The following is an 8,770-nucleotide window of genomic DNA, read 5'->3' as shown; positions in this document are numbered from 1 at the left end:
TGCCTTTATATCTGCTGATTTTTAATACCACACATACACCTACGGGATTATTGTGATTAAAGCTCCTCTTATGTTGATACACTCAAGGATATCTCCTAAACATAATATCCTGCCATATTATGAGGCAGTAACCCATATGATATACTTGGAAGAAAACAGGGACTGATTTATTTTGGCAAAGAACCAGACATCATTACTCAGCCTTTTAATGTAGACCAAAATACTTAATTAAAGCAGCATAGTACATATTGTTGCTTGTTCAAAAGGATTTAAAGGCACTATAGATAATCATTACCCTCAAGATAAGTTTATAAAATTTTTAAATGTACACAAGGTTATATTTCCTAATATGACATCTTTACAGCCTCTGCATAATGCTCTTTTGATTTTTACTGACAGCTCCTCTAAAGGGCGAGCAGGATATCTCATAAATAATCAACAAGTAGTCATAGAGAGTGCTGGGCTCTCTGCCTAGCTAGCACAACTGACTGTAGTACTGAATGATTTTCAGTCTGTAAATGATACTTTTAATCTTTTTTACTGACAGTCTATATGCGGCTAAGTCTGTTCCTCTATTGGAAACTTGCTGTACATTTCATTTCAATACACCAGCCAGGTCTCTATTTTCACACTACAAAACATTACCAGAAAAAAAAATCCCTTTTATATTGGTCATATATGAGCTCATTCTGATCTGATGGTTATAGGCTTAAGCCTATAACCATTAGAGTATCCAAGGCAATTTCTGAACAGGCCAAATTTTTAACTGAAGACCAGGAATGCATGCTCTTCTTAATTGTTCTAACCACTTAGAGGCAGTTTTTACAGCATTGAATTGCAGGGGTGTAACATCTTTTGGAAAAATTATTAGGCCTACTCAAAGCCTTTTGAACTTCATCTAACACTTGCAAGCCTCTCCCTGATTACCAAGATTCCGAAACATTAACTGAAAGCATAACAAATGAGCTGATTAAACGCCATAACAGAGAGTACTTGTAAAACGTCAGATACACAATTAGTCCAATTACAGTCATGGCCAGTTACATTGAATCTAAAACCATACCGAGTGGTGTTAATTTTCCCTACCAACAATTCATATAGTGGGGAAACACAGGCAAGTACATTTACCCATGATATCAATCTGAACCCATACAATTACTAATAGTACAATTGTCACAGGTTAAACGAATCTCCAAACATAGAAATATTCATTTGCCCAACCATCAACACATGAAGCAAAGATGCATAAGCCATTATAAAATCTAACAGGAGACATGGAGTTGTTGGCAGAGTGTATGCCCAGGGGGATTCCTTTTGACCTAGCATTTCAGCCTGTAGAGTGGGTCAATGGATGCTGAATGTCTCTCCTGCATCTGCTTCCTGCTGACATTAGGATGTTGCAAAGGGTCCCAGGAAGGCTTGAATGCTAGGCAAAGTCTGGGCAATAGGGCATTTATCAAAAGCATCTGATTAACTAATCCAGGTGAAAGACAAGGAGCAATCACATTGGCTGAGCTGGTTAACATCAGCCTTCAGCACTGAGCTGAGCTTGTCAGCAAGTTCAGCACTGAGCAGCTCCACAGCTGATCCCTGAATGGAGTCTGTCAGCCAGGTGGAAATCTGCTGGGACAAATATAGGCTAGAAACAGAAATTAAAAGTGTCAGCTGGGCGTGGTGGCGCCGTTAATCCCAGCACTTGGGAGGCAGAGGCAGGTGGATTTCTGAGTTTGAGGCCAGCCTGGTCTACAAAGTGAGTTCCAGGACAGCCAGGGCTACACAGAGAAACCCTGTCTTGGAAAACAAAAAACAAAAACAAAAAAAGAAAGAAATTAAAAGTGTCTAGCATTTGTCAAAGGTAAAAAATTCCCAAGACCAAGGGAAAATCCCATTTCAAGAACAGGCAGGTGTCCTTACGTGGAGTTCATCTGCTCTGTGTGGCAGGCAGGCCCAAGTCTTAGGACTCTGATTCCCTGAAGCTTATGTGAACTTTAGTTTACAAAAGGATATACATTAGCATTTAGTGTTATATTGAAATCCATAGTTTAGAAATTTAGTTAACACTGTCTGTTATAAAAGCTACAGGTCTGTAGCTACAGATACACAGATTGAACAGAGATGTTTTAGCATAATGTGAAGCATCTTTAAGTGTATATTCAGAAAACAACCAGAGGGAAATTAAAATCGTGAGCTTTTGACTGAAGTGTAAACTGCCAATGTTCCATTGACTTGGCAGAACTCCACTGATCAATGTGAAAATTCAGAACTTTGAAGTCACAATAGCATGTAAGAGAAACAACATGAAACACCTCCCGTTTCTTCCCACCATTTTTCATTATATATATATATCTGATTTTCTTAGAGCTCCATTGACTCATTCCATAATTCCCTGTCCTTGAGGACCTGTGAAAATGTGTATTTTATTTAGATTATAGTTCATATTTTATAGATTGTATTCATATTTAACTCATATTTTAACATAATTTTCATTTAAAGTATTCCTTTAATATTTAATTATATGATTTTTATACATATATGTATTATCTGTATATAATGTATACTTAATATATGAATCATATTCAGTGTTATAATTTATATTAAATACACATACTCTTCATCATGTATAACTTATATTTAATGTATATAGTTTTTCATCTAAAGTATATAATTAATATTTAATCCATATGACTTTTATTTTCTGTATATAATATATTAGCATATATAAATTATATTCCATGTATATAATTTATATTTAACTCATATAATATATGTTAGTTTATATAATCTGAATTTGAAGCCACCCATATGAATTCAGCTATCCTAACTGCTTACTCATGCCAGACCTGCAAGTCTGCAGTGCTGTCCTCTAGGTTTCTCTAGAGAAGGGAGGGGTGGGAGCAAGCTCCAGCTGCCCACTACTCAGGCCTCAGTGTCTCTTCATCAAGAAAGCATGAATTATACTCATTTGTGGAGAGCCGTGCTGTGAGCAATCGCCATTATACGAATGTGCTGGCTTCCACTGTGCCTAACTAGTAAACAAGCCTTATGCGCAAGTGCAAGAGTGAACTCACGCCTAGTCACTGCCCATCTCGGGGCATAGTAATGGGGTGATGGGCGAGCAACGAATCAGGAGCTGTCACGCCACATCAGGTGCTGAAACGTCACGCTGCGGGCTATATAAGCAGCGCCATTTTATGGGTTCGGGGTCTTCCTCCTGAGAAGTAAGCAATAAAGCTTTTTGCCGCAGAAGATTCTGGTTGTCCTGAGTGTGTTCTTGCCGGCGGGGATAAAAGCTCAGGCAATAAGTGGCGCCGAAGACCCAGGAACTACCATCACACCGGCGCAAGGGAAATCCCTTGTTCGCGGGGCGGAACCAGAACTGCGGGACACGTTACAGCTCTATGAGGTATGTCTGGCCTTGAACTTTCTCCAGCGTTAGAAGCCTTTCTGTTCCTTTTCACATGTCAACAAGTGGTTAAGGCAGGGCAGAGAATTCTGGACGAAATTCAAAACAGTCTATCAGAGGTAAAGTGGAGAGAGAGAGCAGGAGCAAAGAGGAAACGTGGTGCACCAATTAAGCATACAGGCCTTTCCACGGGTCTCGAACCCGAGGAAAAGATCATGTCAGGGAAGAATACCTGGGGAGAGTTTGGAAAGAAGGAGAAGGAAAAAGAGAAGAAAAAAGATCAATCAGCGGAGGTTTCTAGGAGAAGGAGCCTATACCCGCCACTAGATGAGTTTAAGCGGCTAGCTCTTAGTAGCTCAGAATCAGATGAAGGACTTAGCTCCTCTGAAGAAACGGACTTGGAGGAGGAAGCAGTTCATTATAAGGGAGAAAGGTACCAGCAAGATAAAATACAAGCTACTCAGTCCAGAAAAAGGCAAAAAGCGGCTGGCGAAAGCCAGCTTGCTGCTTGGCCTCCGGACTGTCGGCTTCAGGGTCCTAGTGCACCTCCGCCCTATGTGCAGAGGTACCATTCAGAATCTTATGTGCAGAGGTACCATTCAGAACCTTATGTGCAGAGATACCATTCAGACTCGTTCATTCCAAAAGAAGAACAGAGGAAAATGCAACAGGCATTTCCAGTTTTTGAGGGAGCTGAGGGTAGGCATGTTCACGCTCCAGTAGAGTATATACAGATTAAGGAGCTTGCAGAAGCAGTCTGCAATTATGGAGTCAGCGCTAATTTCACTATAGCACAAGTCGAAAGGCTTGCAAATCACGCTATGACTCCTGGTGATTGGCAGACTGTAGTAAAAGCTGCAGCCCCCAGTATGGGAATGTATCTTGAGTGGAAAGCCTTGTGGCAGGACTCCTGCCAGACGCAGGCAAGGTCCAATGCCACCATGGAAGGGGACCAAAGAACATGGACGTTTGAATTGCTTACAGGTCAGGGACAGCATGCTGCTAACCAAACAAATTATCATTGGGGAGTGTATGCTCAGATCTCAGCTGCCGCTGTTAAGGCATGGAAGGCACTCTCTAGGAAGGGGGAGACGAGTGGACATTTGACAAAAATCACCCAGGGTGCACAGGAGTCATTCTCAGATTTTGTGGCCAGAATGATGGAAGCAGCAGGGAGGATATTTGGTGATCCAGAGGCAGCTATGCCTTTAATTGAACATCTGGTTTATGAACAAGCTACACAGGAATGCAGATCAGCAATCACACCTAGAAAGAGTAAGGGGTTACAGGACTAGTTAAAGGTTTGCCGTGAGCTTAGAGGACCGCTTACTAATGCTGGATTGGCAGCCTCCATTCTGCAGGGGCGGAGGCACTCGGACTCAGCAGAGCTCAAACTTTGCTTTAATTGTGGCAAACCAGGGCATTTAAAAAAGGACTGCAGAGCCCCCATAAAAAGGACAGTACCAGGATTGTGTACTAAATGTAGGAAAGGATATCATTGGGCTAAGGACTGTCGTTCAATTAGAGATGTACGAGGCAGGCTCTTGCAGCCAGGGCCCCCTCAAATGGTAGAAAATGAGACTGAAAGCATTTCAAAAAAACGAGTTTCAGGCCCTCAAGTCCCAGGGCCCCAAAACATATGGGACTCCGATGGGCAACAGGTGGACACCACGGTCCGCAGGGCAACAGAAGGCTCGGCTGGATTGGACCTCTGTGCCTCCACCCGATTCATGCTGATGCCTCAGCTGGGAGTGCAGCCAATTCCTACTGATTATAAGGGGCCTCTGCCATTTGAAAGTGTCGGCCTAATTTTGGGCCAGGCTTCCCTCACCTTACAGGGCCTTATTGTCCACCCTGGAGTTGTAGATCAGGATTATAAAGGGGAACTTCAGGTTCTCTGTTCTTGCCCTCAAGGTGTCTTTTCTATATTACAAGGGGATAGAATAGCTCAACTAATAATTTTGCCAAGCCTACATGGCTGTTTTCCCTCCTCTGGTATTCCTTGAGCTCCCAGGGGGATTGGTTCTACTGGAAATGATTCTGCTTACTTAATAATGCCTTTAGATTGTTGTCAAATTTTACCTACTCCTCATGTAGGGGTAAACCCCCGTGGCATCAGGTCTGGCAAATGGATGTCACGCATATTTCCTCCTTTGGGAGAAATCAATATTTACATGTTTCTATTGACACCTGCTCTGGTGTAATGTTTGCCACACCTTTAACAGGTGAAAAAGCCTCTCATGTTATACAGCACTGCCTAGAAGCCTGGAGTGCTTGGGGCAAGCCCACAATCCTAAAAATGGACAATGGGCCAGTTCAGCGAGGACTGCCATTGCTTTCTGCCTTACCAAAAAATTGGGAGATTGTAATCATAGATATTAAAGACTGTTTTTTTCTCTATACCTCTGTCTAATCAGTCTAGGCAGCTTTCTTTGTATCTTGCAGGAAATTGGTCTGAAAGATTCGATGAGACCCTTGAGGCCCTGAGAGCAGCCGTTCTAAAGATCAACTCGACATGAGTGGACCTGTCATTGACAGAGGGTCTCTCCTCCTGGATTTCATCTACATTTTCTTATTTTAAGGAATGGGTGGGGGTAGTTTTATTTGCTGCTGCCATCTGCTATGGACTTGTGTTTATGCTCTGGTTAGTTTGTAAGCTCAGAACCCAACAAAACCGTGACAAGGTCGTTATTGCTCAAGCACTTGCAACCATTGAACAAGGGGCCTCCCCTGAAATTTGGCTGTCCATGCTTAAGACTTAAATGGCATCTGAGTTCTCTGCTATTGTGTCCCATGGATTTGTGGATCCATTGCACTGGGATGTAAGAGACTCAACGTTCATTGCTCAGCATTTGCACTTCGCTGAGTTTTACTGATTCGTTTTTTGGCTGGCCTCTTTTATAGAGTTTGCCCTAGGTCATTTAGCAGTTACTATCACACAGTACTGCGGTATCCAGAGACGGGCAACTTTCCTCATGTACAGACCAACCTAAGACATGAGACCCGGTGGCGATAGGGTTACCCTATGACAGGAAAGGCTGTGACATTGGAGGAATGACCTAAGACAGGAGCCACAGCAGATGGACATGACTGCAGAGGCCTAGACCAGCCTCAAATTTTAATAAAATAAAAAGGGGGAGATGTGGAGAGCCGTGCCGTGAGCAATCACCATTATAAGATGGCGCTGGCTTCCACTGTGCCTAACTAGTAAACAAGCCTTATGTGCAAGTGCAAGAGTGAACTCACGCCTAGTCACTGCCCATCTCGGGGCGTAGTAATGGGGTGATGGGCGAGCAATGAATCAGGAGCTGTCATGCCACATCAGGTGCTGAAACGTCACGCTGCGGGCTATATAAGCAGTGCCATTTTCTGGGTTTGGGGTCTTCCTCCTGAGAAGTAAGCAATAAAGCTTTTGCCACAGAAGATTCCGGTTGTCCTGAGTGTGTTCTTGCCGGCGGGGACAAAAGCTCGGGATACTCATTAACTACCTTAAAACAAGTCTCTAAAGCTATAAGCATGACTCGCCATTTAGTAATGCCGGGAGCCAGCCCCAGCAGTCCTTCTTGGTTCTCTCTTGAGGTAAGCCTAAGGAGAAGAGGGTCAGCAGGGACAAGACTTGGTCTTTCAAGCCATTTCTTTTTTTGTTTTTGTTTTTGATTTTTTGAGACAGGGTTTCTCTGTATAGCCCTGGCTGTCCTGGAACTCACTTTGTAGACCAGGCTGGCCTCGAACTCAGAAATCTGCCTGCCTCTAGAGGCCTCCCGAGTGCTGGGATTAAAGGCGTGCGCCACCACGCCTGGCAGGGTTGCTGCTTCTATAATAAAATGTTTACCTGTCTAAGCTTTGTTGCCGTGGTAACTGACCTGCCTTAGTTCCTCTGAGGCTGGAAATGGCAGTCTCTGGCATTCAGCACCACAAAGTAAAAAGCAAGGCGGGGGGAGGGGGGAACAGCAGGAGTTGTTAAGTAACAGATTTATTACTGGTGCTCCTTTCTCTGGCAAATCAGCCAGAAGCCTCTCTGGCTAAGCTGGTTAACTCAGAGAGGAAGGAAAGGAAAAGGATTAAGATGCTTTGTTGCCTTATACAGGCAAATATGCAGACACAAATACATTCAAAAATTCATATACCCACACTTGAAGTGGAAACTTCAGCGTTCTTCGGAAAGTCGGTTGGATGGTGTTTTTTGCTGGAGCGAACATATGAAGGAACTTGTGCTGAAGCAGACACAGGAGACAGGATGTTCTGCTAAAGCAAGCACATGAAAGGACACGTGATGAAGGAGTCTTTGCTAACAACGCACATGAATTGGTCCACCTTACACTGCTGCATTTGTTGGGACTCCATGGACTTGGGCTGATTGGATGCACGTGTTGAGGCTGGAGGGTATAAATAGGACTCCACAGAGCGACAGAGATAGAGCTTGGCTTGCTGGGACAGCTAGCTGTGCAATGCTTGTGGGTCTCACATCTTTGCTGATCTTTGCTTCCCTGAGAAAGGCACAGCCAAGAACTTCTCCCGGTGTTCCTTCTGGTCCCTCCTGCTAACTAGAGCTGAGGCTGAGGCCTGGCTGTTATCTACTAGGTCATGTCACCGCTGTTGCTAACTCTACCAAACTGGACTGATTGTGTACCCCTGAAGTGTTTGTGAAAGGATCAAGCTGCTGCTGCTGCTGCCACTGCCATTGCTGCTGCTGCTAAGCTATGAACTGAACCACCAATTTCCTAACAATATAGACAGGAGTTGCTCCAAAGAACCTTTCTAAACAGGTCCACTTCCCCCATATCCTTTCTTTCCCACCACCTCTGGTTCAAGGGAGGTTAAAGCATTTAAGAACCATCATTAAAAATACGGTTTGAAAAGATTAAAGTTACACCCGACCATCTGTCACAATCAACTCCACAAGTATTCGTTCGTGCTTATATACATTCACGTTTGTATGGATGGCAGAACTTAAGCACCATGAGGTTTTGGTTTTGGTTTTTGGGTTTTTGAGACAGGGTTTCTCTGTGTAGCCCTGGCTGTCCTGGAACTCACTCTGTAGACCAGGCTGGCCTCAAACTCAGAAATCTGCCTGCCTCTGCCTCCTGAGTGCTGGGATTAAAGGCGTGCGCCACCACTGCCCAGGGGAGCACCATGAGTTTTAAGCAAATGCTGCAAAAAAGAAATCTAAGGAATAAATTTAGCTCCTCCCATTTCCCTATAATAAAATTTACTTACCAAAGACTCCAACCCTCCTAAAAACTTTGTCACCATCTAGTACGTTGGGTTCTCCAGGTAGGGTCACAGCAATCAGGACACAGGGGATGCAGAGTAAAGTGAACAAGTGCATACTTTATTGAATTCTCCAGCTCCTTTTATAGATAAGCA

Source organism: Mus musculus, chromosome 8 (genome assembly GCF_000001635.26).
Source record: "Mus musculus strain C57BL/6J chromosome 8, GRCm38.p6 C57BL/6J".
Lineage (NCBI taxonomy): Eukaryota > Metazoa > Chordata > Mammalia > Rodentia > Muridae > Mus > Mus musculus.
The sequence above is the reverse complement of the archived record's forward strand: the minus strand, read 5'-3'. Positions refer to the sequence as shown.